The 10,710-nt window shown below is 35.8% G+C and overlaps 1 long non-coding RNA gene across 1 annotated transcript; it reads left to right on the top strand.

Annotated features, from left to right (window-relative positions):
* Window positions 1-6,497: 6,497 nt before the first annotated feature.
* Window positions 6,498-9,504, top strand: LOC131010782 (uncharacterized). The gene is made up of 3 exons (XR_009096659.1): window positions 6,498-6,761; window positions 8,548-8,626; window positions 9,214-9,504. It is a non-coding gene; the product is annotated as an uncharacterized LOC131010782 (long non-coding RNA).
* The last annotated feature ends 1,206 nt before the right edge of the window (window positions 9,505-10,710 follow it).

Genomic DNA, 10,710 nt, shown 5'->3' with positions numbered 1-10,710 from the left:
TTGTTCACCCCAAGTCATAACCCCGGTTAACCCGTCATTGGGATAGTGGGCTGTGACAGAGTGGTATCAGAGCGGTTCGTTCGCTCTGACCCTAGAAACCTTATTCTAAAGAGTCGAGTCTAGTTTGATTCTTTAGACTTACACGGGTTCATATGGCACCGCTCAACACTCCATTGCATCGTGCTCAATCAAGGAAAGAAGGTAACTGCAGTTTCAACATTTTAAAGATGTTAATGTTCTAAAATGCTTCATGAATATGTTTATGTGAAGAGCAGGTTATGATGAAATGTTGAATGTTTTGCCTTTCATGGCATATTTTCGTAATCTATGATGTTATGATCAGACGAATGATAGAAAAATTGACATATGTTTTCCCGGAGAACATAGATTGCTATAAGTTGCATGATCACAATTCTAAAAGAACATAGACTACTAGATTAGTAGGATATCTCTACAATCTAGATTCTTAAGGTGATGATGTAGAAGAATGAAAGAGAACTTAGAGCGTTTCAGCTCCCTTAAGAAAATGATGGTTCTTTTGAACTACAAAGAGGATTGAAAAGATATGTACGAGGTAAAGGAAAAGCACAGAATGACGATACACGACGAATTCTAGGTAAACGTTGCATCAAAGGTTGAACTATAGTCTCTACGTTCAAATGTTCAAGTACGACGGAATATCAAATCGACTTTTGCTACAGGATAGATTTTATGAATAGAGTGTTTTGCCTGTGTACGTATGTCTGTGTGTATATGTCTTAAGAGAGGTTTGGGGTTTGAGATCAATAGGATAGGGAACCTTAAGATAAGTTTAATTGTCATAATGAACTTATGTTTTGTTATGTATAGTATGTTCATGGCCCTTCAAGTTCGGGACGATGTTTCTCGTGTGACTGGGAGGTGATGATGTTGGACCTGGCCAGTCCACATGATCCAAATCTCAGTAGACGTCTTTTGGGTTGAAAACCCATGTGTTTCAACTTTCGGTTGAAAAGCCAGATGGGTTCATACTCGAGGTCATTTTGTTCGACCTAGTAGTTAATCATTTCATACCCTCTGGTCATTCTTTTGATTCTCTTGAACAATTTCTACAACACCTTGTTTTGATGTTATGTTGAGTTTGAGCCTTGCAACTCGTGAGTTGTCATAATAGATCCCCTTGTTTGATAAGACCAAGAAATGATAGTCTACCGATGTAGTATACTACCCAAACTATGACTTCATATTATTGTGTCTCATTGTGATTGGTTGAGATTAGTTTTTGTCCTATAAATGATATCGACCACTCATTATGATAGAAATTCAGAGTCCAAGCTAAGACCGTAATATAGTGTTCGAGTACGAGGACTTAAGTTAATTGGTCTATGATAGTTTTAAGATAAATTCATAGGAAAGTGTTATTCATGTGATAGGTAACAAGAAATGGGTTGATGACTATTTTAGTCTTTGAAAAAAAGAATACCCCGTAGATGAGCCCTAGGAATGAGGTAGGAACAAAATGAACCGCCGCAAAAGGACGAGGGAACTTATTCTCAAGTAAATCTCGTGTATATAAATTGGAATTAGGAATCCAATTGATATGAGGAGAGACCCGAATCTATTCTAGATCGGAAAGTTAAAGTACTAAGGAATAAGTCGATACCCTTAGTAATAGTTCTTTGGAAGCACCATCATCAAGAAGAGGCGATGTGGGAATTCGATTCTAGCATGAATGAGAAGTACCCAGAATTATTTTCTGTGGTACAAATTTCGTGACGAAATTTCTTTTAAAGTGGATAGTATGTCATACCCCGACTTTTAATCCCTGATTAAGGGCTTAATTATTAATAATTAGGATTCGGCATCCATTTATAATAAAAACTGGTTTGATTTATCTGATGTGATTTAATCATTATATATGTGTTTTAATGTGCTTAGTTAAAGGAAAATTTTTATAAATGTGGTGCATAAGTTTTAATTGGTGAGTTAAGTGTATGAGCCACATGAATTTTAAATTATGCATGAAGTCATGAATTTTATCTAAATTTGATAGTACATGTAACACCCCGTACTTTTCCCTATGTTGTGAGATAGTGTCTTAACACTATTGAGAATACTGAGATGAGATTGACTGTCCTATTAAGAAAATAGGAATAATGAGTTGGAAATAGAGTCGAGAAAGAAAGAGTGAAAAACCTTGATTAAAAAAAAAAAAAAAAAAAAAAAAAAAAAGGTCGGAGAGACGTCTAGTTTGTCTGTGTTTGCCGACTGCTTTGACGTGATATTATGTGAAATTACGTGACTGATTGATTATGTGAGTTTTGTTACGTATGTCATTGTGAGCAAGTTATTATGATTTTTATTTGAGGATATTAGCACTTGGAATTTTAATTAAGTTTCTAAAGCAAGTGCAGTTTATTTTTACCGAGAAATCAAAGAATGCCGGTTAATGGAAATATTTCCAAGCATATATTTTGTTTTAAAATTATTTTTTCTATGAGAGGAATATTATAATTGAGTGAGTGCACTAATATTAGTGCTATAATTATTTTATGTGGTCACATGAATAATTATGTATTGGTATTTTATTAATTAGTACATTTCCATAGTTTTTGTGATTTATTTTTGATCACCCTTCTCACACTATTACTTTAATTTCCCTACTATGTGACTAAATACCACAATTTGCCAAGTGTAGAGATTATTGAAGAGAGTGTAGAGATTAGAGAGATAGTGTAGAGATTAGAGAGAGAGAGATCAAGGCATTAATTGCCAATATTTCCTTAAGATTACAAAATCCTCTTTAAAGATCACAAGATCATTTACAATCTTGCAAAATCCTCTCTCACTACTCACTCATCATTTTCGACCAACACCTCTCTCCCTCTTTCTCTCACTTTCCTCCATTTTCCTCCACTGAAGAGACCTTCGAAGCTTCAAAAAAAAAAAAAAAAAAAAAAATTACAAAACACCTCAATCCACTTTAAAATCTTCCATAAACACATCCTAGCTACTTATATTCAAGAGAATCATGGAAGAAAGGCTTCCAAGCTAGAGTGAGAAAATATGAGTTTTGGTGAGAAACTTGGGTAAGTGATTCTTATTTTTATAGATCTAGATTGTATGATGTTATATGTGAGTACATGATCATGATTGAGCAAGAAAATCACCCAACTTATTTCTATGAAATTTTCGAAAATTAGGGGCTTGAAACCCTACGAAATTTTGTTGTTTGTTTTCTTGAATTGGCTTGAGTTATATGATGATTGATGATTATTGAGTTAATATATATGAATATCTTGATGATTAGCCATGAGATATAGATTTTTCTATTAGGTTAGTTTACCTAAAATTGGGATGTTGAGATCCTATGAATCAATTGATGTATTGATGATGGATTTGAGTTTATGAGATGATCTAGATGATTAATGATGGATGAGATTGAAGCTTGAGGTTGAGAAATGAAAAATGAAAAGTGTTAGTTTGAGGAAGAAGATGATATACATATGTATCTATATGTGATCTTGTTTTATGATGTTGATTTGTGCTAATTGGTAACCTAGGATGTTAGAACTATGATTTGATCAATAGGTTATACATGATTAGTGATATTTTCAAAAGAGTTTAGTTTAATAAAAATTAGGACTTTTTGCCTATGTGTTATTTAAGTTATTTTGGCTTAAGATATATGTATTTGAGCATGATATTAGTGTATAATTATGTTTGAGTAAGTCTTTTGTTGGCTAAGAATTTTTTTTTTTTTTTGACTTAGTTTAGTTTGTATGAGTTTTTGAGTTTTCATATTTTGAGAAGTCGATGATTGATAAAATGAGGTTTAATTGCTTTATGACCATTATGTGAAAGTTTGTCATGTTTTATTAAGAGTTTTATGATGATACATGAAGTTTCATTAGAGTTTAGTACATGATAAAAGGGAATCTATATGTGTATAATGATTTATATGATGAATGAGATCGTGTTTGAGTATTTGAGTAATTTTGATCATGAAAATGAGAAGAGAATTTTAATGATGCGTTCATTGAAACGTTTTACTAGAGATTTGAGGTTATGATGTAAGAAGAGAGTCAAGATTTGAGTATGATGAGCATTATAATGTGCCTGAATGTTTGTGAGTGTTATATGTGTTTAAAATGAGCTTTGATGAGTTTCCTTGAAGGAATGTTGAGTTGAGTATTTTAAGAGTTCGAGATGAGATTTTGGTGAATTTCGTAGGCCTACTGACCTACTGTGATCGACGGTTTTTTTTCAATGTCAAAAAGCTTTGAAAATTTTATACCAAGTCTCTACATGAGTCTTGAGAACATCGGTAAAATTTCAAGTCATTTGGACTTCGTTTACTATTTTTATAAAATACAAAACCGAAACTGCACATTACTACCGAGAGTTTCAGAGAGCAGGGGAAAGAGTCATTCATTTCTGTAGCTTCCTGTGTGATCTAGCTTTCCAAAATTTTATGGTATTAACCTTATTGTGTTAGCTAGATATCCACAAAATGTGAGCCCATTTTGACAACATTTACTATTTTTCAAAAATCCAAGTTTTCGATTGCTCAAAACTGCCGAATATGGTAGACTGTAGTAAAACAGTCATGTCTCCTACAATACTTGGAGTTTTTGACTCTACTTTTTTTTTTATGAAAATGGACTCAAAGACCTTTCTTTTGGTATGAGTCTCGAGTCCAAGAGGCGTCGGAGTAAGAACAGGTTGGATTTTGAAGTTGAGTCAGTGTAAAAACAGAGCATGTTTTGATAATGTTTGATTGTGTTTTCTTATGTGCCTTATGTGATTGTGTTGTCTATGTGTTGAATGAGATTAGACGAGCCTTATATGAGAGATAAATCGAGACTTAGTACCATGATTTTCTTGAAACTTATCCTTGAACTTAAGGATTTGAGATGAGTGGAGAGTTTATATAGAGATGAGTAAAGAGATAGAATATGAGATAGAGCATGAGTTAAGGCTTTATAAGTATGGATTTTAAAAGGATTAAAATGTTTTAAATCAATTCCTTTTTTAATGGAGTTTAAAATGCTTATTTAAGTCATTTATAAATGAATAATGAGAAATGCGTAAAGAAGTTCGTAAATGAATCGCGGCATGAGATTTTCAATTTCCCTAGTAAACTAAGGAGATATTATGAAGGAACAAGCAATGAACGAGACTCTCACAACCGAGTCACTACAACAATTGGAGAAGGAAAAAGTTTACGCACAAACAAGATATGTACACCACCTCAAGATGGAGGTAAAGAAAAAGGAAATGGAAGGAAAGCACTAGAACTAAACTTAAGGTATAACCCAACCCCAAGGCTAGTAGGCTCAAGCTAAGAGAGTGAATGCTTTGACTAAAGTGCCAGAAGCTACAGCAAGAATAAAGTTGGAACGCCACCACAATGGAAACTTAGAAAACCACATTAAATAATCATTTGAAAATGAGAAAATGAGTTTACATGGCAGAAGGAGTGCCATTAATCTTTAAGTGAAAGTTACCAAGATAATGAGAAAAGTTTGATGTTAGAATTTCCTAGTCAAATCTGAGAAGGTGACTTAGGACAAAGGAAACAATTAAGGTAGTTCACCACTTTACTAAGATGAAGTGGGTGAAAGAATGTTGTTAGGTCCTGAACTGGTCCAACAGATGATTGAGAAAGTCGACCACATCAAACAAAGAATCAAAGAAACTCAAGATAGACAAAAGTCTTACGCCGATAAACGCCGATTGGAATTAGAATTTAATGTTGGGGATCGAGTTTTCCTCAAAGTTTCTCCCTCAAAGGGAGTTATACGTTTCGGGAAATAGGGGCAAGTTACGACCCCGTTATATAGGACCTTTTGAGATCCTAGATAAGTTAGGCCTTTGTAGCCTATAAGTTGGCTCTGCCACCAAGCATTGTGGATGTATACAATACGTATAGCACCTCGCAATTAAGAAAGCATGTGATTAAGCAAGATAAATGAGTCCTAGCCAGGACCTAAGTTGTGATGAGAAATCAGTCCAGATACTTGATCGCAAGATTCAAGTTTTACGAGGCAATAATATTGTTCTCGTCATGTAGTGGAACCATCACAGGATGGAAAAGGCCACAAAAAGAGATGAATGAAACGAATGACTAGTATCACAAGATAGAATACCAGATATGCAATTCCGAGGACGGAATTTTTATAAGGAGGGAGGAATGTAATACCCCGTTTTCCTGAGTTAAATTTAGAATTTATTTTGAACTTAAGATTTAAGATGATTCACGCCGGATTGAGAAAAAGAATTTATTTTAATTCCAACAAAAATGATTTACAAAAGCATTTGTAAATTTAGTAATTAAATTATATGCATTGCATATTTATTTAATTTAGCATTCAAGTATTTTCACGAGCTATTTATTTAGCGAACCCTGAAGAATTATTACAGTTTTCATAGTATAACCCGGAAGACTTTATTTTATTATATTTAATTTCTCCACCAAATTTCCCACATCTACCTACTCTTCCAGCTCCTCCATGACAGCCATGCCACCTTCCTTTACACCTCCTTTCCACCTCCATGACAGCCCTTTACACTTAACATCCACTTTCAAATTCCACTTAACATCACTGCAGCCAAGTCATTCCTCCTCCTACGCCATATCCCCTTCTCCTACAAATCCGACAGCAAATTCATTCTCCCAATCTCCAAAATCTTTCAACATTCATTATATATTTATTTTCCACTCAAGAGAAGCTCAAAAGAAATCCAGACAACAACGGCTCAACTCAAAACTTCTAAAGGTTCATCCATGTACTCCCTTGCCTATTCTACTCAACCAGTTTCGTTTTAGCAATTCGTCAAATTTTCATGAGCATTAAACTGCATAAGATTTCATTGTGTATAAGCATGTTATATGAAAGAAAAAAAAATGTGAACTTTACTTGATATATGCATACAGTATAAATTTCATGTACTGCATTTACAATGGAACAATAAAAAGAGAAATAGAGAAATGTTATGTATACTGTATGAATCGAACTTGAGTCTTGAGCTTTGTCGGGTGGTGGCTGTGTGAATTGAGTCGGGAGGTGGACGGAGGCACGGCACGGCGGCTGTGCCGCTGCTGCCCGGCCACGGTTGGAGAGAAGGAGGTGGGCTGGTCGGAGCTAGTCTAGGTGGAGGGTTGAGCGGAGGACGGCGGCAGCCGTGGGTTGCTGTCGCCGGGAAATTGATGAGGGAGACCGAGGGAAGCAGCGGCTGCTGCTGCTGCTGCTGCTGTCGGTCGGTTGGGTGAAGGGAATGGAGCTCCGGCGGCGGTGAAACTTCGAGAGGAAAAGAGGGACGAGCAGATCTTGGAGAGTCGAGGGTGATGTTCTGGTTAAGGGTAGAGAGGGCGGCGATGGTGGCGGCATGAAGCTGCTGCCGTCGGCCAAAGTGCAGCGGAGAGAGGCAGGGCACGGCGGTAGCGTCGCTGCTGCTCGGCCACGGACGTTTGAGGGAGAGAAGAAGAACCAGGCGGCTGTTACCAGCCGAAGAGAGAGAGATCCGATGGAGATGGGGCGATTGCCGGCAGCTGTTGTCGCCGGAGAAGCCGAGCGGATTGTATGAGCATGAGAGAGACGGTGGTGGCGGTTTTGGCCGCTGCTCGCCGGAGATCGAGACTAGGGTAGAGGTTGAAGGAGATATAGGTTGAGGGAGATGGAGGCCGGTCGCCGGCTGTCTCGCCGGAAGGAGCCGCGGCCGTGGGATATGGCTGAGAGAGAGAGCTGCGATTGAAGAGAGAGAGAGAGTAAGATGGGAAGTGTACTGCGTTTGTGTTGTGAGTGTGACCGAGAGAGAGAGTAGGGAAGAAAAGGGGGTGGGATGTTGGGCTTTAGGTTTGGGCTTGAGGGTGGATTTGAATTTGGGCCGAGTATTTGGGCCGATTTTTATGAGTGATGGGCTTCGATTTTTAAATAGATTTGGGCTGCGATTTTTAAAAGCTTGGGCCGATTTTTAATTTTATTTAGCTGGGCCCGATTTATTTTATTCAGTCTGGGCCATTCATATTTTATTGAGTTGGGCCTCATCTTTTAAATTTATATGGGCTATTATTTATTTAAGCATGAGCTCTATTTCATCTATTTAAATGGCTTCCCTATTTTATTTAATTAGACTATTAATTAGTTTGATTAATTATTTTTAAAGACTTTAGATTGCCTTCAATTAATTAAATTGGGCTTTCTTATTTTAATTAATTGAACTATTATTAGTTTGATTAATTTATTTAAAGGATAATTTTTATAATAATATTAAATTATTATTAAGTGCATATTTTAAGTAATTACTTATCATATGCTAAGCATGACATGACATTTCATTTGCATCATGAAATAAAAAGTATTTATGATTTAATTGGTTTTATTTATAATTCCAATTATTAAAAAAAGATGAGTAAGAATATTGTTGGTGTTCTTAACTCAAGAGAAATGTTTTTAATTATTTATTCATTAAAAACCCGGCTAAGTGAATCATAGAATGTTAAGCACTACACCATGACTTAAGATTAGATTCAAGGAGACCTATTAAGAATAGAATTTCTTGTAGGCTTTGTGGACCAAGGGGATTAGCACTGCTTTCCCAAGACAGGTTATGTGATTATGATCTTCAGGCTTTGCCTATCCAGGTGGGCATTATTTTATTATTACGTATATAGAGATCCCCTGCGTGACGTAGGCCTCATATGCGAATATATATGCATGATATGTTTTGACTATTTATTCAGTTCTTATGAAATGCTTATATGTTTAATGCCCTTTATGAAAATGAAAATGTTATGAAAATGAAATGTTTATGAAATGATTGACTGCCAAAATGTTTATGTTTTTATATGTATCCTATCTGTGTTGGTTCGCCAACTTTAAAGGAAATCCAATTGGGATCCTATGCTAGACAAAGGTCGCTAGCTAGGGTTAACGTGTACACTCATGGAGACCGCGAGTCGCTTGCGACCGGTCTTGGCGTCCGTGGTAAGGAGGCCTCCTTCCCGGCGCGTGATAGAAAGGAACAGATATGGATCATATGAAGGAAAATGATCGGCCGATCGACTTTATGAAAATGAAAGAAATATTTTAGTAAGCGCAGGTCATTTAAGAAAACCCCTGTGTGTTACTGTTATGGCAGTTCAATTTATATATGTATGCATGTTGTATTTTCGGCTATGCCCACTGAGTATTTTTATACTCAGCCCTGCATGTATTTCTAAATGTGCAGGTTGAGCAGCTGATGGAATGGAATGATGTTGAGCGGGTGTTCCTTTGACATTTCAAGAAATGTAACCTTGAGTATACATCTTCATATGTATATCTCACACGTTTTCCGCTGCAAAACACTTTGATTAAGATAGCTCTATGATATGAAGTTGTGATACGTGTTATTGGGTAACCACCTTAATCAGTTCTCAATTATGTGTATCCAAATAATCATATATGATCCTAGCATTTTATCTATGAGTGACATTTTCATATACTTTAATGTTAAGTAATTGTCCATTTCCATTTCTTATTGTTCACCCCAAGTCATAACCCCGGTTAACCCGTCATTGGGATAGTGGGCTGTGACAGAATATGAGTTTCATCATATTTAATACACTTAATAACTTCATCTTAAAATTCATGCTCCTCCCTCTTAGAAAGATACTCTCTTCATTCTAAAAAATTCATCTCTTTATTGTTGGGTGATGCTATTTGGATCAATTTGATCCCGATCAAATGCAATAAATATTTATTTTTAATATAAAAAGACATTATTGCCCTTTATACATTTTTCATTCTATAATTATTATATATATATATATATATATATATATATATATATATATATATATATATGGTTGGGTTCCGGTAGTATCCAAGTTTATAATAGATCCGTAGATCCAAATCTAGACCACACATTTATGACATGTGGCGCATCAAGATGGTGACACGTGGCAAGGCATTTCAAGGCAAAATCTGCAGAGGGGTAAAATTGGAATGTAATTTTCGAAATTAAAAAAAAATAGATTTTCTCAAAATAAGTATATTTTAGATGCATAAAGTTTCATACGAGAATGCATGAACTTTCATATAAAAATGCATAAAGTTTCATATAAAAATACATAAGATTTCACCCCACCCCCCACACCCTTGAACCCCACCCCACCCCAGAACCCCACCCCCCACACCCTTGAACCCCACCCCACCCCAGAACTCCACCCCCACTCACCCCCCGAACCCCACCCCACCCCTACCCCCACCCCCCCATAAAAAATATTTTTTTTATGTGGGGTGGGTGGGTTGGGGGGTGGTGCGGGTTGGGGTTGTGAAAATACCAAAACTGTAAAAATCAAATGCATTTTTCTGTTCAAAGTTATGCATTTCATGTGAAAACTTTATGCATCTTCGTGTGAAACTATATGCATCTAAAATATATCTATTTTGTAGAAAATCTAAAAAATATATATATATTTTTTAATTATTAAATCCGAAAATTACATTCCAATTTTACCCCTCTCCATATTTTGCCTTGAAATGCCTTTATGCATCTTGATGCGCCAAATGTCATAAATGTGTTGTCTAAATTTGGATCTACGGATCTATTATAAGCATTGGATACTACATGATCCCTTTCCTATATATATATATATATTGAAAACAAAAAATCCATTAAATGTTCGTATTTTTAATAAGAATTTTGACTGGTCAATGAACCATGCAAATTGCACAATTGAAC

This window comes from Salvia miltiorrhiza, chromosome 2, assembly GCF_028751815.1.
Source record: "Salvia miltiorrhiza cultivar Shanhuang (shh) chromosome 2, IMPLAD_Smil_shh, whole genome shotgun sequence".
In the NCBI taxonomy this organism is placed as follows: Eukaryota; Viridiplantae; Streptophyta; class Magnoliopsida; order Lamiales; family Lamiaceae; genus Salvia; species Salvia miltiorrhiza.
This window is presented reverse-complemented; position numbering and strand designations above follow the sequence as displayed.